The 23,677-nt window shown below is 42.3% G+C and overlaps 1 protein-coding gene across 4 annotated transcripts in view; it reads left to right on the top strand.

Annotated features, from left to right (window-relative positions):
* Window positions 1-789: 789 nt before the first annotated feature.
* Window positions 790-23,677, top strand: part of SCN4A (sodium voltage-gated channel alpha subunit 4) — a 100,487-nt gene continuing 77,599 nt past the window's right edge. For 2 of the 4 annotated variants that reach the window (XM_044004189.1, XM_044004188.1), the window contains exon 1: window positions 790-905. The gene's annotated coding sequence lies outside the window, so the exon portion shown is untranslated. The remainder of the gene's footprint in view (window positions 906-23,677) is intronic. The other 2 variants (XM_044004190.1, XM_044004191.1) reach the window with 1 other exon arrangement.

Raw genomic sequence — 23,677 nt, 5'->3', positions numbered from 1 at the left:
CACACAGGGTGTTTGGCACATAGTAGATAATTAAATAAATGCTTGTTGGCTTGTTGATTAGACGTTGGATAAAAGTTTGAGGCTAAGGATGTTTGGTTCTTTCTCTGTGAGTGTATTACAAAGTGCCACTAGGTGGCGCAGTGTATAGAATGTTGCACTTGAAGTCAGATCTGAATTTGAATCCCACCTCAGAAACTTATTAGCTGTGTGACTCTTAATAAGGCGCCTAACTTCTCTCAGCCTCAGTTTCTTCCTCTCCAAAATGGGGACAATAGCACCTCCCTCCCAGAGTTTTAAGAGTCAAATGAGTTGATATATGTAAAATGCTTTGCAAGACTTAAAGAACTATATAAATTCTAGCTTTTGGGTACTTGTATAAAAATGTACATGTCTGGGTATGAATGAGTAGGAATTAGAGTGAGCATTAAGTACATATGGGGCATTCATTTCGTGTGAGTGAATTCATGTGTATGTGATAGGATATAAAGATAAGCGTGGGACTACTCATAAGGCTATGTTGTTTGTGAATTTGTGCTAGGTGTATGTCAGAGGGAGGGGGTTTAGAAGTATTGGCTGCCAGTGTCTCTTTCACCCCCTGATCAGTGAGGAGCCCCCGAGGTCCCAGCCTCCCCTGGCTGAGTCGGGAGCCATGTCTGAAACCCAAGCGAAGGACAATCTTCCTACCTGAAGATTGGCTCAGTCCTCAGGTTTCACTCATGACCCTCTGACATCAGCAGTAGCAGCTGTCCCTGGCCGGCCGGCCCCCCAGCCAAGTCCCCTGGAGTCCCAGCCCCAGCCCCAGCCCCAGCCCTAGCCCCAGTCTTAGCCTGAAGAGGGAGAAATCGTGGAGAGTTTAGGGCAGGAAACCCGAGAACTGTCGGGGACCTCATCGTGCCAGTCTAACTGTGAGTAATGCCCCCCACTTGTTGTTGTTCCCCTTCTTTTCCCCAGCACACAAGGGAGCCTAAGCCCCAGGCTACTTTGCCTACTCCAGCATGGCTTAGTAGAGGGAAGCACAGTTTTGCCTTGAACAACCATACTTCTCTTCTCTGCCCCAACTCCCCAAACCTGAGAACTGTTGACTGAAACACTGCCCCTCCTTTGTTTCTGCTTTTTGCCCTGTCTGAATTCTTTTCCTGACTCTGTCTCTTGTGCCTCTGACAGTGTCTTTTAGATGCCCCTGTTGCCCCCTTTTGTGGCTTTTTTTGGTCTCTATCTCTGCCCTGGTCTCTTTACTTCTGGTTCACACTGTCCTTGCCCATGTGTCTGACACTGTCCTTGTCCCTGTCCTAACTGTGGGGCCTTAAACAGTGACCACTGATCCCCTACACTCCATGGGGGAGGCAGGTTAATTCTTTTGATGGAGGGATCCTAGGGATAGAAACCTGGATGATGCTGATTCTCAGGGAGGAGACAGTAAAGGCAGCCCGTGGCAGGCACCCCTCCCAGCCAGTCTGTAATGCTTCAGTCAGTTGTTGGGGAAAGGAAAAGAAGGGAAATCTGGGGAGGGAGGAGGCATGTGGTGGTGGCAGGAGTTGGGCAGTGGGGGAAGAAAAAAGAGTAGGGAGGATGGCAGAGGTGGAGGGTAGCTGGTTTCTTTACTGATGTGAAATAGAAATTCAGGAGGTGCCAACCGGGGATGACATGTCAGGTTCCTCTGCCCAGAGCACTGCCCACCCTGTCACCCACTCATTCCCTCATCTCTCCTCCTATGTATCTGACAGCAGGGTTTGGTTTGTTTATCTAAAGGAAGAATGAGAACCGAGGCACGGGAAAGGCCAGGGGCTGGCAGGAGTGGGCCTGGAATGGGAACAATGTGTGCAGAGGGGTGCAGAGGTATTAGGTCAGTAAGAGAATGAAAGTTAAGGGAGGTGGGGGGAGGGCTGTAGAGACTTGGGCAACTGGAGGAGGAGGGAGGAAGTGGAGGCAGGGAGGTGGAAGGAGAGGGGCAAAGAACAGGCATGCTAGAAGTAAGTAGGGAGGACCCTAGGAAGGTAGGGAAAGAAATGACATTATAAGATAAAAAGTAGTGCCAGAGTAAGCAAACAGCCTGATAGGAATAGAACAAACAGTCATAAGACTTCAGCGAAAGCCCACAAAATGAGGAGAGGGAGTGAGAATAGGAGACCAGGAAGACCAGAGTACCAGGGGTGAAGAACATACCTTGTCTACAGGAGGGGGTGGAGTGGTGCATGACCACAAAGCAGTAAGGGGTGTATATGTAAGAATATGTATCAAAGGGCCCTATATTTAGGTATGTAAAGCTAAGACTATGCATGTCCCTGAGGTATGTATGAGTGTATGTGTACATAGCACTTTGAATGAAAAAAGAAAAAAAGGAGAGATGACTCCTGATTCAGTTCAGACAAAGAAAATGGAAGGAAGCAGGAAGGTTTGTTAACCTAGGAATCGCTAAAGGTTTCTGATCCTACTGAGAAGTAAGATGGTACCCATTCCCCTTTCTTCTTGCCCTCCCCCCCCAACCCCATTCTGATTCTCATTTCAAGCAGTGGGTTAGAGGGTTGGGAATGTTGGGTTGGGGGGAGGTGATGGCATTTTTTAAGGTAATCAATGATTGAATATCTCCTCAGAGTGTACAAAATGTGTGTGTGTGTGTGTGTGTGTGTGTGTGTGTGTGTGTGTGTGTGTGTGTGTGTGTGTGTGAGAGAGAGAGACAGAGAGAGACAGAGAGGGGAAGAGAGAGAGACAGAGAGGAGACTTTTGCAAAGTAATTTGGACACAGAATATTTAGGAAATTGAAATATATTGATAAAAATCTAAAAGTATGATTTTAGGGGGTGTGAAATACTTCCAGGATATAGAGCGATTGGGAAAATTTTGGAGCAAATTGGATAAATTAAGCCTATTTTCATACTGAAAAAAATTGTCCCACATAATGAGCATTTGTTATCAAATCGAGTTTCAGATTTAATATTTTTGAAGAGAAAATATGGCTAACATTGACATTTTCTCATCAAACACTAGGTTTTTCACAGAATACAGCTTGAAAAACATTGGCATAGGGAGTCTGTATTTCTGCCATTCCTCTTAACTATCTTCCCGGGACTTTTGGGAACCTCAGAGGCAGAGTTCTAATGCATGTTTGCCCCAAAGGGCAAGCACTATAACATGGCCTTCTGCAAGCAGCTAAACTATCAACTTTTTGAGGCAAATTCAGCCAGCGATCAGGAGGGGATGGGTAAAGTAGAATGTGTACCAAGGCTGTCACATGAAATCCCATAGAAGAATGCCATCTGGTAGCTTTTTATTTTAACTACTTATTCTGGATAACGAGGTGCCAATGTCAATTGTTTCTTTCTACCTGCTGAAGTAGTGCAAGGACTTTACATTTTGGTATTCCTGGGGGAAAGTCACTGGACCTGAAGTCGGGAGGACCTGAGTTCAAATCTCACATCAGACATTTACTGGTTGTGTGACCCTGGGCAAGTCACTTAACCCCAATTGCCTAAAACATCCAGGGCCATCACCACTTGTCCTGATATATATCTTTTTTTGGGGGGGAGGGCGAGGCAAGGAGGGTTAAGTGACTTGCCCAGGGTCACATAGCTAGTAAGCGTCAAGTGTCTGAAGCTGAATTTAAACTCAGGTCCTCCTGAATCCAGGGCTGGTGCTTTATCCACTGTGCCACCTAGCTGCCCCCTGATATATAATTTAACACTGAACTCAGATGGTTCTGGAGGAGAGAGTGAAGCTGATGACCTTGCACAGTCCTCCCTCCTTTAAATCCAATTCAGTGCAAGTCATGACATCACCCCCATGTCACAGTCCTCTTCAAGAATAAAGGACAAACAACAAGTCTGGGGACTATGCTGTTTGTTCTACCCCACTTACAGTTCTGTCTGAGGGTGAGGAATGCTTGAATTTGGGTATTGGTTAGGTTCCTGCCCTGGTTAGGCTACATCTGGAATATATTTGGTTCTAGCCTCAACATTTTAGGAAGGATGTTGATAATCAATCCGTAAATATTTATTAAGCATCTACTATGTGCCAGACACTGTGCTAAGTGCTGATAAACTGGAGCATTTCCAAAGAAGGGCAGCCAGGAGAATGAAGGATTTTGCAAAATAAGAATTGGCTGAAGGATATTTAGCCCAAAGGAGTGACAGATTGGGCTGGGTGGGTGAGCTGGGGATGACAGCTCTCTTTAAGTATTTGAAAGGCTGTATTAGAGAAGAAACATTAAGGTTGTTCTGCTTGGCCCTAGGGCCTAGCAGAACCACGTTTGGGTTATGGATACCTTGGACTGTCTGGTGAAGTCTATCCTTCTAAGAATCACATTTTTAAATGCATAAAATAAAATAGGAACACTTAGAAAGGAAACTCATTATATTGGAATATGGTTTGTTTGTTGTTGTTTGATCTCTGTGACTCCTTTTGGGGTTCTCTTGACAAAGATACTGGTGTGATTTGCCATTTCCTTCTCCAGCTCATTTTACAGATGAGGAAACTGAGGTAAACAGGGTTAAGTGACTTGCCAGGGTCACATAACTACTAAGTGTCTGAGGCAGGTTTAAAAACTCCTGAGGTCTAGAGGACAGATGGAGGGAAAAAAAATGGAACTCACAAAGACTCAAACGTAGGTTTGATGTGGAAAAAAACAACATTCTGTAACAATTAGGGCTGTTTAAATGACTAAACAACAACAAAACAATGAAAAGTAGCATGAGCTGCCTTGGGAACTCATGGGCTCCTTCTCACTAGAGGTCTTCAAACTAATGCTGGATGGCCACCTGTTGAGTATGTTGTAGGGGCCTTTCAGGAATGAATCCCGTTAAGTGGTCTCTGAGGTCTCTCCAGCTCGGAGATTCTGTGACTCTTTGATCCTCAGACTCAACTCAGAACATGTGGCTGCTTTAGTATGGAGAAGCAAGAGGTGGGGGGGCTGAGGAAGGAGAGAGAGGACAAGACAAGAAGTCAACAGCATGTGTTCCTGTTAGATTGCAGAAGAGGGAGATGGCTTTCTGAACCATGGGCCCCAGAGTTGTGACCACTCCCCAGAAATGAGCTGGAAGGTTTCCAGACTCAGATGAGGACACAGTTCAGGATTGTTCAAGAGTAGAGGGATATAGGTCATATGAAGTGGTGTAGAAAAGACTCTTGGCTAACCTAGCTATCTGATTTTTGTCAGGCCAGAGAAAGATACCAGATATTCACAAATGGATGGAGGGAAACAGGGTGGTCTTGGGCTCCACAAGATCCACTTCCCCACCCCCCACACACGCATTTCCTCAGATCCTGGGCCATGAGTAACATCTATGCAACATCCAAAAACATGTGGCCAAATGCCACTCACTATTGCTATGTTTCAAAAATGGCACCCAAATCAGTAGGTTATGTGGTCTCTGTCATTAGTTAACAAGTATTTGTTAAGTGCTTACCAGGCACAAAAGTGCTGGGGATACAGAGAAAGATAAAAAAGTCATCCCTGAAGCAGTTTAAATACTGTGTGCATGTAAGATATGTGTAGGGTAAATGAAAGGTGATCTCAGAGGGAAGGTATGGGGCAGGGAGGGGGGGAGGTGGGCTGGTAAGAGCCTCCTACAGAATGAAGGATTTGAGCTAACTTTTCTACTAAAAGGAAAAATAAAGTGGTAAGTTCTTCAGTGGTTAAATCATTTCAAAGAAGGTGGGGTGGGGAGGGAGAGAGTGAGGGAAACAGAGAAACAGGAAGGGGGAAGGAGGGAGGGAGAAGAGGAAGGAAGAGGGAGGGAGGAGAGAGTGGAGCAGAGAAAGAGAGAGAGGAGAGACAGAAACAGACAGAAAGGAGGGGGGGGGGAGAGAGGGAGGAGGAGAGACTCAGAGATGGGAAGGAGGTAGGGGAAGGGAGAGGAGTGAGGAGAGACAGAGAGGAAAGAGAGGGTAAGGGGAGGGGGAGAAGAGGGAGAGAGGAGGAAGGGAGAAAGGAGGAGGGAAAGGAGGAGAAAGGAGGGAAGGAAGGAGGGGAGGAGGGAGAAAGAAGGAAAGGGGAGGGAGGAGGGGAGAGGGAGAGAGAGAGAGAGAGAGAGAGAGAGAGAGAGAGAGAGAGAGAGAGAGAGAGAGAGAGGGAGGGAGGGAGGAAAGGCTAAATTTTGAAGTGGGAGGAGTTTTGAAAAACTTCTCTGCAGCAGAATTCAGTCAAGAGAAGAGAGGACAAGTTGATGGAATGTATAAAAGATAAATCAAAGGAAACATCCCTTAAGGCTATAATATCTCAACTCCAACTACCCACAAATCCCTCAAGTATCATTTCTCTCATTCCAGGGTGCACAAAACACCAGGCTATAGCTTCATTCCAGAATAAGCCCTTTCATTTCTACTCTGCCCTCCTTGCCTCCAAGAAAATCCTTACCCCGACATAAGCAAAGACACACTCCAAGAGACTAAATGCCTAATTTGCACTTCCCAATATCCTCTCCCTCATGCCTAAATGCTGAATGTAAACGTTGATGACCATCTAACGCACTTATTTAAGGCAACTGGGTATAATTTACCAGCTGGACAAACCAAGTAGTTTCTTTTATTTTAAAAGGGTTCTTATCCATTTGGCTAAGTTTATTTTTAGATACAAGCTCATGTTAAAAGATGATAGACTGAAAGCATTAAGGCTCTTAGATTATTTATTGTTATAACACCCCAGCATATGAGGTGTACACTGTGATGACATATGCCATGGGGGTACAGTGGAGTACCATGAATGTGCCCTGTAATTCTGAGAAGACACAGCTCCTTCGCATAGGGACCCTATGTGGAAATCTCTCTCTTATGGGAGAGATGGATAATGCCAATTCAATGGGCCCTATGGATCGTCAATCATAGATTGATGCCCGTACTTGGAGTTATAGAGAGGCAGGTGTCGAGAGTTGGAGGACATAGGTTCAAATCCTTTCTCTGCCACTTAGGTCACTACTTAGGTGACTTCTGACAAATCAAAGGATCATAGACTTATTGCCTCTCTGGGCCTCACTTTCCTCCTATGTAAAATGAAGTATACGTCAATACTTACATATTAGACTTCTCAACTCCCTGCCTCATAGTGGCTAAAGGACTAAGTTAGGCATCTGCTATGTCTACCCCAGGAATCCAAAGATGCTTTGGGTAGGAGAGGTAGACCTTAGTAGGAGAGGGTGGGTCTCAGAGGGAGAATTTAGGAATTTAAATTTACTCAATGGGGAAGGGGAGAAGATGTCTCTGTGTTTCTTTCACCTTTTTTTCCTCTGCCACCTTTCTCAGGTGACCCCATTCCAACTCCCACCAAAGCCCAGGAGACTCCAGTGAAAATTCTAACACCTACCCTGAGAACAATGGATTGCCCAGCAGTTCTTTTCAGATTCAAGTTCACACCTTTTTGGACCTATTGCTCCCAGAGGGCAATTTCCTTTTGGCCTAGATTTCTACCTAATTAGGGAAACACAGTCCCTGTCCTTGAGAAATGCCTGGTATGCCGAGGGAGATACATTCTTCCGCCCAAAGGAAGCTCAGTTTCTGATAGGAGAAACAGTCACACCATGTAGACAGGGAAGCAAACATAAGCCACATAACCAAGTGTGGCTTTGGACATCACTACTGGATGCCTGGGGAGGGAATGCAGTCAATGATCTTAGGAGGATTTAATCAGGGAAAGTTTCTTAGAGCAGGGCTTCTTAAACTTTTTCCACTCCCAACCCCTTTTGGCCCTAGAAATGTTTATGCGATCCTAGGCATATAGGTGTGTAAAATAGGTATACATAAGTTTTTACTGTTGCCCCACATTCAGTTACACAGCTCCATACAGGGTTGCAACCCACAGTTTAAGAAGCTTTGTCATAGAGGAGTTGACTTGAATGGGGCTGGGAAAGAAGTAAGGAAAACACTGCCCAGCAGAGAGAAGGGGAAGGGACATTCCCAGGTGGGGAAAATGTCCAATGCAAAGACTCTGAGACTGAAAAAGTATGTCTGGGTGGGAGACAAAGGATCAAGTTTTTCTAGTTTTCTGAGATAATTTGAGTAGAGGAGTCCCAGAAGATAGAGAGTGAGATAGGAGAATTGGGGAAGAGTCCTCTAATTCTAGGCTAAGTAGAATTTTAACAATAACAATAGCATGATACATTTATATAAGACAACTTAACATACATTAGTTCATGTGGTTTTCACAGCAACTTTGTGAGGCAGCAAATGTATTATTACACCCACTTTCCAAATGAGGAAACTGAAGTCCATAGACGTAAGCCAACTTGTCCAAGCTCATACAGCTAATAAGTAACATAGCCTGGACTGGAACTTCAGTTTTCTGACATTCAGTCCAATGTTCTTTCTATTTACACTATGAGGTTCAGCCAACATGCATTCTTTGTACCAAGATGCCCTCCAGAGAAAGCTGATGCTGACAGCTAGAGGTGCCAAAGATATCTCAAACTCAACATGTCCAAAACAAAACATTATTCCTTCCCTATCCTCTTTTTCAAACTTCCCTGTTTCTGTCAAAGGCACCCTATTTTCTTCCATTATTGCTGGTTTGTAACCTCAGTACTATTTGAGATCCCTTCATTTCTACCATAAGAGTATTTCTTGCATCTAACCCTTCCTCTCTACTCCCTCAGGTACAGAGGTGTGCTGGGGGAAAGATTTAACAACTGGCTCTCCGGGTTGAAAATATATGCATGACACACTTTTAAGTTTAATTAGAATTAATATTTCCCATCACTTCTATAAATCCAGGCAATTAATAAAACAATAAATCAAGGCCTGATTTGTAGACTTTGATGATTTCTGAGGCATAAATGCTCATACTGAAAAATTAACAATTAACTCTCACAGATAGTATGCATGATCTGGCTCCTGCACACCCCTACATAGACATTACCTTACTTCCAGGATCTTTATCACCTCTCACCTAGAAAATTGCAGTGGTGTCCCAACTGGTCTCTCTGCCTCAAGTCTCCCCCTACTCTATTCCATCTTCCAGAGAGTTACCAAAGTGATTTTCCTTAAGGATGTTGTTATTGTTGCTGTCATTCAGTCTCTTTGTGACCCCACTTGCAGTTTTCTTAGCAAAGATACTGGAGTGGTTCGCCATCTCCTCCTCCAGCTCATTTTACAGATGAGGAAACTGAGGCAACCAGGGTTAAGTGACTTGCCCAGGGTCACACAGCTAGATTTGAACTCAGGAAGATGAGTTTTCCTGACTCTAGGCTCAGTACTCTATCCACTGCTCCACCTAGTAGCTTTCCTTAAGCACAGATCTGACCATGTCACTCTCCTTAATAAACTCCAGTGGTTCCCTATCACCTTTAGGAGAGAATATAAACTCCTCTGTTTGGCTTTTAAAACTCTTTACAACTTCATTGTACATTCATTATTCCCTCTCTCAGTCTACTGTCATCAATCAAACTCGATCTTGCTGTTCCTTTCACATAGCATTTTACATCTACGTCTTTGTACTTGCTGTCTCCTGTGCTTAGAATTTTGTTGTTGTTTTGTCGTTTTCATGTCTCCCACTCTTCGTGATCCCATTTTGGATTTTTCTAATTATTTGGGGGGGGGTGTCAATGAGTGTTAAGTGACTTGCCCAAGGTCACACAGCAAGTCAAGTGTCTGAGGACAGATTTGAACTCAGGTCCTCCTGAATCCAGGGCTGGTGCTTTATCCACTATGCCACCTAGCTGCCCCCCGTGGAGTTTTCTTGACAAAGAATACTGAAATAGTTTGCCATTTCCTTCTCCAGCTCATTTTACAGATGAGGAAACTGAGCCAAACAGGGTTAAGTGACTTAACCAGGGTCACGCAGCTAGTAAGTGTCTGAGGGTAGATTTGAACTCAGGTCTTCCTGACTCCAGGCTCAGTACTCTACCCACTGAGCCACCTAGCTGCCTCATGTCTACAATACACTCTTTTTCACCTTTGCTTCATCAATCCCTCTCTTCCTCCAAGATGCAACTCAAGCATCACTTTCTGCATGATCCTCCCCACCTGCTAGTACCCTACATTTAACCACCTCATATTTTGCATCTATTCTGTATATGTATGTGTGTGTATATATATATATATACATACATACATACATACATATATATATAATAACAGCTGCGGTTAAGTGACTTGTCTAAGATCATGCAGCTAGTAATTCTCTGAGGCTGGATTTGAACTCAGGTCTTTTTGACTCCAGGTTCAGTGCTCTATCCACTGTGACTACATGCTATCTCTGTGATATAAAGTAAACTCTTTGAGAGTAGGGATTGTCTCCTTCTTTGTACCTGTATCCCCAGCACAGTGCCTAGCACATAGTAGGTATTTAATAAATGCTTGTTGGATGAGCAAGTGATAAGGAGTTGTTGAAATAAAGGATTGAGCTCTAGCTTACTCATAAGACCTAAAAGGAGAGGTACTGATGGAAAGAAGTAATAGGGAAGAGAGGAAGCTTTGCTTCGCTCCTAGGCTGTGGACAATAGAACTACCTGGTGAGGGTTGTAGGAAATGGGCCTTAGAGCTGGGCAGGGGTTGTTGGGTGCTCAAAAAAGGGCTAATGGGAAACTCCTAGGGTGGGTGGAAAAACCAGAACTCCCCAGAGGCTTCACCAGAAGCTTTAAGCACCGCCCCCCACCCCCCCCACCCCCACCACACCAAGCTGGCCCTAGAGGCTATAGCACGCTCTGGCCCCAGTCCTGCCAAGTCAGCAGCTGCTATTTTTATTCTCAGGACATTTTCATTCTGGCACCCAAGGCAGAGAAGGAATGGGAATGCCCAAAGGGACCAAGGTCAAGAGATGAATCAATTAGGGTAGAGCAGTGTAGACAGGTCTGCTCAGGGCAAGTAGCTGGTCATTCTCAGGGCTGAGAGACTTACACACACCTGGTACACTATTTCAGAGTCTCTCAGAAGTCTATACGTATATTTGTATGAGGCTAGGGGAGTGCAAATGGGTTTCCCAGGTCTCCAGGGGCTGGAGTCACTTGCTAAATACTTTTCTGTTGCTAATTCTAGATAGAGCTGGTGTGGCACAGTAGAGAATCACTAGGTTTGCAATCCAGACAGCCGGGAATCAAATCCCATCTCAGACACTTACTAGCTGTGTGAACCTGGGCGAGTCATTTACCTTAAGTCTCAGTCGACTCCCCTCTAAAATGCTGATTATAACAGTCCTTATTTCATAGAATTGTTGTCAGGCTAATGACAGCTAACATGTAAATAGTTTACAAAGTGCTTTAGAGATATCCTCTAAATTTCGATTCTCATGATAAACATGGGAGGTGGGTGCTATTATTATCCCCATTTTGTAGATAAGGATGCTGAAGCCAGGAGATGTTACACGACTTCCCAGAGTTCCCATGGTTAATAAATTTCTGACGCAGAATCAGAATTCAGATCTCTCTGATTCCAAATCCTGTGTGCCAATCACTGTGTAATCTAGCTGGATCAGATGAGACCATGTATGTGAGGCACTTTTCTAACTCTAAAGCTTATAGAAACATGTGATATTACCCTTTACCTGTGGTTGGGGCACTCCGCCATGATAATGAGAAGGCACTGGGCATCAAACAAATCCAACAAATGGGTGTGTCATAAATCATTCACGATCATCAGACTTTTATCTGAGGAATCCTGATATTCCATCCATGGAATACTGGAACATCCAATGTCCAAGGTCAGGGATTCATTAGCCCAACCCCCTCCTGCATCTCACTGTTGAGGAAACAGGCTTTGGTTATGACTTGAACTCAGGTCTCCTGACTCCAATTCCAGCACTCCTTCTCCTACATCAGTGCTTTGAATGAGATGGTAGAAAAGGTTATTCGTTATTATTTTGGGGGGGGGGAGCAACCTGTACACTTTTGTTTCCTTTTATGTTTTCCATATTTGTTCAGTATTAACTCTTCTTCTCTCTTACAGATCCAGTCTAATCCAATAAGCATTTAGTGAGTGCCTACTATGTACAAAGCACTGGGCTAGGTGTTGAGTTCAGACAAAATTGAAAGTGTAAAGATATATAATATGTGTAAAGACATGTAATATAACATTTACTTCAAGGCAGCATCTTACAAGGCTCTTAGCAAATATTTCGATAACGTGAAGACTGCAAAGTATGGGTCATGTTTCATTGAACAGCATACTAAGAAAAGGTCAGAATCCTTGGCTTGGCCTTCAAGGCCCTCCCTTCAAAGGTGCCACCCTACATTTCCAAACTTAATCTCATATTACGCTTCTCCACGTACTCGAACCTCCAGCCAAACCGAATGACTCCAACACTACCTCCTCCTGCCCATCACGTTCTCCTACTTCTCCGTTTTTGCTCAGACAAGAAGGGAAGTATTCCCTCCTCCTGAAATGTTCTCCTTCCCCATCTTTGCCCATCCGTTAAGGCCAGTGAAAATCTACCTCTTCCATGAAACCTTCCTTGATTCCCCAAATTTATAATAACCATCTCTTTAAGACTTCTCATAGCACTTTGTTTTTGTAACTCTCTTATGAACTTTAAAAAAAATTTACTTATTTTTAGAAGCATCTGTCCTGCCTACTGTCCCTCATTGAGAAAGAGAGGGAGGAAGGAAGGAAGGAAGAAAGAAGAAAAGAAGGAAGGAAGGGAGGAAAGAAGGAAGGAAGGGAGGGAAGGAGGAAAAGAAAGAAAGGGAGGGAATAAGTGAAAGAAAGAGAGAGAAAGAAAGAGAAAGAATTCTCATCATAAACATTCATAGTCCAGTAAAACAAATTTCCTCATTGGTCATGTCTGAAAATGCATGTCTCATTCAGTATTTTAAGTTAATCACTTCTGAGGCAGGAGGCGAGGGTCATATTTTGTCTTTAGTCTTTTCAACTCTTGTTTAATCATTGCATTTAATGCACTTATCATGGAATACTGTGTTTATAGTTATCTGTGTTGCTGTGTTAGCCCACTTCTAAACTATAAAACTCCCAGAGGGAAAAGATCAAGTCTCTTCTGACTTTATTTCTTCACAGGAGCCTAGCCTTATAGCTCTGCACACAGCAGACCCGTAACTGTTTATTGTGTTGTAATCTACTATTCAGAATTATTTGTCAGTTTCAAGTTTCTTATTAGGCTCATGGAGCTAGAGCAGGAAAGGGCCTCAGAGGCCCTCTAGACCAGAGCTTCTTCTTTTTTTTTTTTTTGCAGGACAATGAGGGTTAAGTGACTTGCCCAAGGTCACATAGCAAGTAAGTGTCAAGTGTCTAAGGTCGGATTTGAACTCAGGTCCTCCTGAATGCAGGGCCAGTGCTTTATCCACTGTGCCACCTAACTGCCCCTGTAGACCAGGGCTTGTTAAACTTTTTTCACTTGTAACTCCTTTTTGCCTGAGAAATTTTTACTTAACCTCAGGTATACAGGTATATAAAACAAGTATGCTTTTACTGTTGCCAAATTTTTCGCAACTCCGACATTCAGTTACATGACCCCATATGGGGTCTCAATCCACAGTTTAAGAAGTTAGGTTCTAGGGGGCAGCTAGATGGCACAGTGGATAAGCACTGGCCCTGGATTCAGGAGTACCTGAGTTCAAATCCAGCCTCAGAGACTTACTAGCTGTGTGACTCTGGGCAAGTCACTTAACCCCAATTGACTCACCAAAAAAATAAAAATTAAAAAAAAAAAAAGAAGTTAGGTTCTAGTTCAACCTCCTCAATTTACAGATGAGGAAACTGAGGCACCAAGAGGGAGGTTAAGTGATTTGCCAGGTGCCACTCAGGTAATAAGTGCCAGAGCTACTGTTCTTTCTACTGCACCATAGTAAGAGATGTGTTTGACCACTGGGGTAGGGTAGATCATAAATATCTTATATTTAGAGCTATAAGGGACCTCAGAGGTCACTTAGTACAGTCATTTTCATTTCACATGTAGATGAGAAAATCAAGTCCCAAAGAGGTTGTGATTTACTCATTGACAAGGTGACAGGAATTGAACCCATGTCCTCTGGCTCCAAATAGTGCTCTTTCAGATGATCAAAGCTTCTTTTACTTTATGGAAAAATTCCTTCAGCATTTTTGTCACATGGGCAGATTCTGGCTGATTGTGTTTGTGGTAGCTCATGGCTTTTTGTTTGTTTGTTTGTTTTCATTTTCTTAAGAGCTTGTGTCACCAAGCCCCTCTTGGCAGGGTCTTAAGACAGCTGCCTCCCCTCCCCGCTTTTTAAAAAATTTCCATAGGAAAAAAGTGTTCCTGGTTGTTCATTGAGTGCTTCCCACTCTGCAAGGGTTCCCCAGGTTTATGTGGGCTGGAAAAAAGTGTCTTTTGGAAGGCCCAAGGACTGTGGGGAGAAAGTGTTTGTCCTTTCCTTACATTTCTCCCTTAATCTATTCCTTCTCTCAAGCCTGTGCCATTGGATACTAAAATAAAAAAGGGTAGGTCAGCTCTGAATTCCCCAGGAGCAGAAAAGGTCTATTATTCCCTCCTTCTCCCAAAGCCCAGGACATTTTGTGGCCCTTGATCCAGTCCAACTTGGGCGACTAGTTGTAAAAGGAGGAGTGAGGGAGGAAAGTGATCGGATTTTTCCAAACCTCAGCAACTGAGGAAGGACTGTCAGTCTACAAACTGGTCAGAAGTGTGGGAAAGAGTAATCTGTAACAGAGGCAGAACAGAATGAGAGTTAGACTCTGTTCGATTCTTTTGTTTGTTGTTCAGTTGTGTCTGTCTCTTTGTGACCCCATTTGGGGTTTTCTTAGCAAGGATAATGGAGTGGTTTGCCATTTCCTTCTCTAGCTCATTTTACAGAGGATGATGAGGCAAGCAGGGTCAAATGACTTAACCAGGGTCACACAGCTAGTAAGGCCAAATTTGAACTCATGAACTGTTTGATTCAATAAACATTTATTAAGCCCCTATTGTACAAGTCAATGTGTTAGGCATTCAGAATACAAAGACTTAAACTAATAGGTCCTTCTCAGGAAGCTTATGATCTAGTAAGGCATGTTTGAAAATAACTGATAAAGGGGGTCATGATGTGTTGTGTAAACAAGGGTTCTCAGGTAAAGTGCTTTGAGAATTAAAGCATCACAGACTTTAAGAGTAGGAAAGGCCTTCTAATGGGCAGTTCTTGCTACTGTGATGTTTAAAATCTAAATGTGTGGCTGCCTTAAATTATTATTTGCGTGTGTGTGTGGGGGGGTGCAATTGGGGTTAAGTGACTTGCCCAGGGTCACACAGCTAGTAAGTTTCAAGTGTCTGAGGCCAGATTTGAACTCAGGTACTCCTGAATTCAGGGCTGGTGCTTTATCCACTGTACCACCTAGCTGCCCCTTGGCAGCCTTAAATTAGAAGCACCAGTCTTTGGACATTAAGTACTAAAAAAGAGAACACATGATTTTAAGAAAAGGCCTATCTAGCCTAGAGTTCCAGACTGATCTGGTTCTTCTTCAAGTCCTCCGACACAAGCCTGCTTCAACCCATGAATTCCCCTCAAACTGAGTGTGGAAGCTTTTTATAGGTCTGGAGCAGAGGCGGTCCTTACACACTGCTTCAGGCTGATTGGTTAGCGTCATCCAAATCCATTGGTTCACTGGACTTGAAGGTGGTCTCGAGTTAAGTTCAGTCTTTAGCTTCTGAGAACAATATCTTCTTAAGGGCTAGCCAGGTGTGGTTACAATCTAATTAACCTAGTAGGCTAATCAACAAAGTCAATCACTCTCACTTAATTCAATCAGTTTAGATTTAGATATTCCTTTGAGTATCTGCCAAATCCCATTATTTTCTCACACTACCACATACCTAACAAATGGTCATCAGCTAGACTCCTTTTGAAGTCCCTCTTCTAACTCATTTGTCACGGTCGTGTTAAGGGTTCTTAACCATTTTTCTATCATGGATCCCTTTGGCAAGCTGGTAAAGCCTATGCTGAAGAATGTTTTCTTTTAATTTCTAACATGACATTCATAGGATTACAAAGGAAAACAATAATATTGAAAAACATCACAGATCACAGGTTAAGAACACACACACACACACACACACACACACACACACACACACACACCTGTTTATAATATATACCTGTTTAGTGGGTAAAGCACCAGCCCTGGGTTCAGGAGGACCTGAGTTCAAATCTGGCCTCAGACATTTGACACTTACTAGCTGTGTGATCCCAGGCAAGTCACTTAGCCCTCACTGCCCTGCAAAAAACAACAAAAAAACAAACAAACCCCCCCTCCCCACACCACCAATATATATATCTGTTTACATGTAGTATCCTCCATTAGAATGTAAGTTTCTTGCGAGCAAAGATTCTTTCACTTTTGTCTATGTATCCACAGTGCCTGGCACATAGTAGGTACTTAATAAATGCTTGCTTTTAATTCATCGTGAATTGATGGTTGAATTGGATTGAATTAGATTGAATTAATGATGAAGGTATAATTTTGTAGAAAGAACATTGGAGTTGGAATCCAAGAACAGAGATTTAAATACTGGCTCTGCCACTTGATATCTGTGTGATCTTCAGCAAGTCACCTAATATCTCTGGGCCTCAGTTTCCTCATCTGTAAAATGAGTGCTTAAAAATAGGTGCTTAATATGTATTGTTTGTTGGTGGTATAAATTGTTCTCCTGGTTCTGCTTATCTCACTTTGCTTCAGTCAATATAAGTCTTCCTAGACTTCTCTGAAACCATCTTTCTTCATTTTTTATAGTGCAATAGTATTATTCCTTTACATTTATAGGCCACAATTTGTCAATCATTCCACAATTGATAGGTACCCCCTTAGTTTCTACTTCTCTCATATTGTGAATATTATATTTATCTCTTTTTTGTTGTTGTTTTTAATTTTTTTGTTTTGTTTGTTTTTTATGTTTCTCTTAATGTATGTAGCCTGAAAAAGTTAATTTTTTTGACTCCTATGTCATTTTGTTGTCTTGTATTGAACTTTTAGACACTAAAATCCCCCAATCTTTCTCACAGGAATTTTTCTCTAGTCAGTCTTTTTCTATCTTGTACTTATAAAATTGATTTCCTAGGTGGCATATTGGATAGAGCATTTTACTTGGAATCAGAAAGATTTAACCCTTATTGCCCTGCCAAAATAAAAATCATATCATTAAAATGAGAGACCTGGACCCAGCTGCCACTAAAGCTCCTTCTACTCCTAAATGTACAATCCTATGAGGAAGGAACTGGAGGGAAGCCAGGGAGAGAAGTCAATGAAATGTGTGTGTGTTGGTGGGGGAGCTTGCTGGTTTAAGGAGTGGATAAGTAGATGTCTGGGGGTGGGGATTTAGTGAGGAGTTATGTAGGTCAATTCAGCACTTTTCCCACTGTCCCACACTACTTTTGTATAATCATGTATCATAATCAGTCCATATCTTTCTGTCCTGTCCACTGTGGTGGCATGAAAGATTTTGTTAAATATCTTGTTTAAATCTAAGTAGGTTATCTACAACATTCCCCTGATCTACTAGTCCAGTTACCCAGCCCAAAAACAAAGTGAGGTTAGTCTGGCATGACTTGTTTTTGAAGAAGTCAAACTTGCTTTTGGTGATGACCTCTTCCCTTTCTAAATATCCATAAACCATCCCTTTAATACTGTGTTCTACTTAGAATCTACTTAGAATTCTACTGTGTTCTACTTAGAATCAAAGTCAAGCTCACTGGCCTATAGTTTGTAAAGTCCATCTTCTTCCTCTCTTTTTTCTTTTTCTTTCTTTCTTTTTTTTTTTTGGCCAATCGGGATAACAATTGCTCTTCTCTAGTTCTGCAGCACTTGTCCTATTGATCATAATATTTCAAAGCTTAATTGACCCAGTGTTTTGTTCTCATGATGACACCCAGTTAGAGAAGGAGAAGTGACCTATCTAGGTGGTAGAAAGAGGGTAGGTAGGGAGAAATGAAAATTGGTGGGTGAAAGTCTTTAGAATTGATCGATGCAATGATAACCCTCAAATCCAAAAGAATGAAGATGAAACTCAACTCATGACAGAGAGGTGATGAACTTAGAATACAGAAAGAAGCATATATTTTCAGACATGGCTAATGTAGGAATTTGTTTTTGCTGTACTATGTAGATAGATATTGAGGAATTTGTTTTGGTTTTTACGTTTGTTTTTTAAAACTTCCTCAAAAGTGGTGGTAGGACTAGTGGGAAGGACAGATTAATTTTAAAAACATTGGTTGTTTGAAAAATGAAAATAAAAAATTATGGTTTTTAAAAAAAAAGAATATTGGTGGGACAATTTAGAGGTTATGGCCATATTTGGGGGAGGAGACACAGGGGATAGGTAGGAGGATGTGTCAATAATCCAAATCTCCAAGGTACAAAGCAATCTCTAATGATGATCAAATGGAAAGGATTCAGGTTTTTTAGGGAAGGAGGTAGGCCATAACCCCCTTTAAGCTTCTTAGTTTTATTATCCATTGGTAACATTGCTTCCAGCAAGACTTCTATTTATTTTCTTATCACCCTGATATTTGTGCTCTCAATTTTCTTAATTAAGTGTAACCCATATGGAGTTTGTAATAAGGATCTATAGATATAGATAAGAAGTCCCCATGTGACAAAGATTTATAGACATATCTGGAATGCCCCATTCTACATCTTATGGAGACTAGAGTCCCACTTTTGTTAGGGAGGGCGATCACACCCTCATTTGCATTTCTCCAAGTAGGGTATGGGGCTTGGAATGATATCTATCACACACACTATATTTACAGTCTTGAGATATAATTCTTTGGGGAGCAGAGGGGTTCACGATATAAGATATTTTTCTGTTCACTCTAATGGAACTGGAAGTCATTTCAACCTATATCTGTAGGGCAAATCAGCTTGATCTAAACAAGTTTAACTTCCTTCCATTAAATACTTATTATGCTTATTACTCAAAAAAGCAGTCACAGATGTGGGGGCAAATATATCTCTCAAAGCAAGCAGTACAAGTCATTGCGGGTAGCTGTATAGATTAGTAAAATGGGGGGAAGAGCAGATCTGCAACCTGAGAATGAGATAAAATTTCAGCTCAATCATGGAGAAAACAGTCTCATCAGAGACTCTGGGGTTTTAGGTATTGAGAATCAAGGAGGGCAGCTAGGTGGCACAGTGGATAGAGCACCGGTCCTGGATTTAGGAGGACCTGAGTTCAAATACAGCCTCAGCCACTTAACACTTACTAGCTGTGTGACCCTGAGCAAGTCATTTAACCCCAATTGCCTCAGAAAGAAAGAAAGAAAGAAAGAAAGAAAGAAAGAAAGAAAGAAAGAAAGAAAGAAAGAAAGAAAGGAAAAGAGAATCAAGGGATATATTGGAATGTTGTCTCCTTCCAACATGCTCTGGGGACCATCCTATTCATCATTCAAAGACTGTGTCTCCTCTCTCCTCAAGGTCTCTCTCAAAAATCTCTCAGCCAATTAAGTCACACCTTCCTACACAAACAAAGCACACAACGTCAAACAGGTGCCCTCCTGGAGGCTGCCAAACCTGCCTTGCTGGGGTGCTACGTAAGGTTCCTTTTAGTATTCATTTGAATTAAATTTCACACCTATAGCAATATTAGGCAGGGGGAATCTCCCATTGGCATTTTTTGCCTTGAGCTCACCCCCCTAGGGATGTCTCTGCTAAAACTAGTTCCCTATGCTCCCCAGCTGTGGCTCATTGTCTAATCATAGAAACAATGCTACCAAACCACTACCTATATCTTTACCCCCCCCCCCCCGCCCTCCCACTCCCCCCCCAAAGTTCTGTCCTTATGTGAAGGTAGCACCATTGATCGATCAATCATCAGAAAAATCATGTGTTTGAATTGCTTTTCTAGTCAAGGGGCTGGATGATATTGAGACTATATCCTCTCACTTGGTTTCTCTTATTGACTAACCGGCATTATCAAAGTGGTCAACCAAGATGAGAGATGCTAACCGGGGGACAGAATTATTCTCTGTGTCTTCTACAGAAAGTTTTGACCTTCTCTGTCCTGGGAAAATTCTGAAGCTTAAGAAGGTTGAGGGCCATCTCAATGCCAGGCATCTGAAACTCTAGGGACCCCTGTACTTTAGGCTTACCTCATCCCCACCCCCAACCACCAGTGCACCAATTGTCTCTTCTCTTTGTTGTTTTTTTCCTTTCCTTCCTTACCCTGGCTTTCAAGCTTCTATCCAGGACTCTAAACCTTCTTGCTGATCCCCAAGGCTCATGGGTTGAATCACTGATTCTGGCATTTAAGACCTTTTACAGTCTGGCTTCCTTTCCATTCTTATATCATACTACTCCCTACTCACAACCAAGCTGAACTGCTCTCCATTTCTGGTTCTGATGGTGCCTTCTTTGTGCCTTTGTTTGTGATCCTCAAAGAGCCCGGGCCTGAACTGGATTCTCCATCTTTGTTTGGTGATGCAGCTATGTGTACTAGTGGGTAGAGCAATGGATTTGCAGTAAGAAAAATTTGAGTTTTAAATTCTGCTTCAGACACTTACTAACTATACGACCCTGGGCAAGTCACTTTCTTGGTCTCAGTTTCCTCAACTTCCTAAGAGAACCTATTTAAAAGGGCTATTGTAAGAATCAAGTGATAGGGGGCAGCTAGGTGGTGCAGTGGATAGAGCACCAGCCCTGGATTCAGGAGGACCTGAGTTCAAATCTGGCCTCAACCACTTGACACTTATTAGCTGTGTGACCCTGGGCAAGTCACTTAACCCTCATTGCCCCACTAAAATAAAATAAAAAAAAGAATCAAGTGATATATGTAAAGTACTTGGCAAACCTTAAAATACCATAATATTATTAGTAATTATCAATTATATCAATAATCATTAATTAGATCATCAATGGTTTCTATTATTAATAATTATGATATTAATTATGAATCCCTTCATTCCTTCAAGGCCCAATTCAGGTGCCAAGTCTATAAGCCATCTGTGATCTCTCTACCCTTCTTCAGCCATCTCACCCTACCTAGGTCAAAGTGATCTTCCCCTTCTCAGATTTCTCATAGCACTTAGGGGATCCTCCCATGCTTAAGTGACTTCCCTCCTCACCTTAGCCTCTTGGCTAAGCTCTAAGCCTAGCTTCCTTCACCACTCAGCTCAATATATCAACTTTCTCTCAATATATCAACTCAACTCTCCTATATCAGGCCTTTCCTGATTTCCCTGGCTTCTAGTGCCCTTCCCCCACAACACCCCTGTAGAAATTACTTTGTGTATATTTTTTATTTATTTATCCATTTTTCCCAAAGAGAAGGTAAGCTCTTGGTGCACTGGGACTGTTTCACTTTGATTTTTGTATTTTCAGCACCTAACCCAGTGCTTTGTACATAGGAAGGCAACAAACATTTATTTATTTTTTGTAAATATTATTTTATTTTTTCCCAATTACATGTAAAAATAGTTTTCAAAATTAATTTTTATAAGATTTTGAGTTCCAAATTTTTCTCTCTCCCTCCTTCCCATTCCCCCCCCCCCACCATGGCAAGCAATCTGATATAGGCTACACATGTGCAATCATGTTAAACATAATTCTACACAGAATAAAAGGGAAAAACCATGAAAACAAAAACAAAAAAAGTAAAAATAGTATGCTTTGATCTGCATTCAGACTCCATAGTCCTTTTTCTGGATGTGGAGAGCATTTTCCATCATGAGTCCTTTGGAATTGTCTTGGATCATTGCACTGCTAAGAAGAGATAAGTCTATCACCGCTGATCATCACACAGTGTTGCTGTTACTGTGTACAATGTTCTCCTGGTTCTACTCAATAAGCATTTATGACGCATCTACTATTTACTGAGACAGCTAGGTTGCACCTTGGATAGAGTGCTGGTCTTGGAGAAAAGAAGGTCTGAGTTCAAATGTAGTTTCAGACTTACTAGCTGTGTGACCCTGGGCAAGTCACTCAAATCTTGTTTGCTTAAAAAGCCCCTCCTGGATCACTATCTTGCTATGGCAGAGGGGCTTGTATAACTCAATGAAACTATGAGCCATGTTGTGCAGGATTACCCAAAACAGACACGTCATAGTGGAGAGCTCTGACAAAAAAAAGGGGATCCACTGGAGAAGGAAATAGCAAACTATTCCAGTATCTTTGACAAATAAAGGAAAAAAAATAGTCCATGGGTTTATGAAGAGTTGGACATGACTGAAATGACTGAACAACATATGAACTAAACCAAGGATTTTATATTTAATGCTAGAAGTAATAGGGAATCATTAGAATTGGTTGAATAGAAAGTGGCACACAGTCAGATCTTCACTTTAGGTAGATCATTTGGATAACTGAACTAGAAAAAGGAGAGATTTGAGGCAGGGAGACCAACCAGTAGGCTATGGCAATAGTCCAGGCTTGAGGTCTCCTGCACCAGGGTGGTGGCAGTGTCAGAGGAAAGAAGGAGACTTATAAAGAGATTCTGAGAATGTAAAATTGACAGGCCTTGGCAACAGATTGAATATAGGGAAGGGGAGAAGGGGTGACAGAGAGTGAGGTGTTAAGGATGCCACCAATATTATGAGCCTGGGTAACCAGGAGGATGGCATTACCCTTATTAATAACAGGAAAGTTAGAAAGAGTGGGGCATTTGGGGAAGTATGATAATTCTTTCAGTTTTGGACATATGGAGTTTAAGATATCTATGGGACATGTAGTTTGAGATGTTCAACATGTAGTTGGAAATGTTCAACAAGTAGTTGGAAATGTGAGACTAGAGGTCAGGAGAAAAGTTAGAACTGGACAAAATAGATCTGAGAACCATCAGCGTAGAGGTGATCATTCAATCCATATAAACTAATGAAATCAACAAATCGAGCCCCATAGAGGGAGAAGAGAAGAGGGCCCAGGGTGGAGCCTTGGCGGGAAACCCTGTGGTTGGTTAGTATGATTCGGGTGATGATCCAGCAGAGGAGACTGAGGAGTGGTTAGACATCTATAGAAGGAGAACCAGAACAGAGTAGTGTGAAAACCTGGAGAGAAGAGAGTATCAAGGGGAAGAGGGTGAGTGAGTGTCACTGGCTGAAGAGAACTCAACGAGGATGAGGATTGAGAAAAGTCCATTAGGTTTGGCTTACTGAATGAACCCTTTGAATTCTCCTCTCCCTTGCATGATGTTTGTTTGTTGCTGGCCCTTCTCTTGCCTTTTTTTTTTTTGGTGTGTGGGGCAATGAGGGTTAAGTGACTTGCCCAGGATCACACAGCTAATAAGTGTCAAGTGTCTGAGGTCGAATTTGAACTTAGGTCCTCCTGAATCCAGGGCTGGTGCTTTATCCACTGCGCCACCTAGCTGCCCCCTTCTCTTGCTTTCTAATGTAAACTTCTTGAGATCAGAATTTGTGCTACAACCATCTTTGTATCCCCCAGCATGCACCACAGGGCCTTGTACATATTAGCTGTTCAATTCCTTTTTGGTAAATTGAATGAACTAACTCCTCTGAGAAAACAACAAACTTTTTCCCTATCATTTTTATCCAAATAATAAATGTTGCTCTTTCACAGTCAGTTTTGGTGTTGTTCAGTCATTTCTAATTCTTCATGACCCCCTTTGAGGTTTTCTTGGCAAAGATATTGGAGTGATTTTCCATTTCCTTCTCCAGCTTATTTTTATGATGAAAAAACTGGAGCAAAGTGACTTGCCCAGGTTCACATAGCTACTAAGTGTCTCAGGTCAGATTTGAACTCAAGTCTTCCTGACTCTAGGCCCGGAGCTCTATCCACCTAGCTGCCCTCCACCATCAGCAGGTCTTTGCTTTAATGTTGATTCTCCAGTAATGGGGATGGATTGTAGGGAAAAAGCAAT

Source organism: Dromiciops gliroides, chromosome 4, assembly GCF_019393635.1.
Source record: "Dromiciops gliroides isolate mDroGli1 chromosome 4, mDroGli1.pri, whole genome shotgun sequence".
In the NCBI taxonomy this organism is placed as follows: domain Eukaryota; kingdom Metazoa; phylum Chordata; class Mammalia; order Microbiotheria; family Microbiotheriidae; genus Dromiciops; species Dromiciops gliroides.
This window is presented reverse-complemented; position numbering and strand designations above follow the sequence as displayed.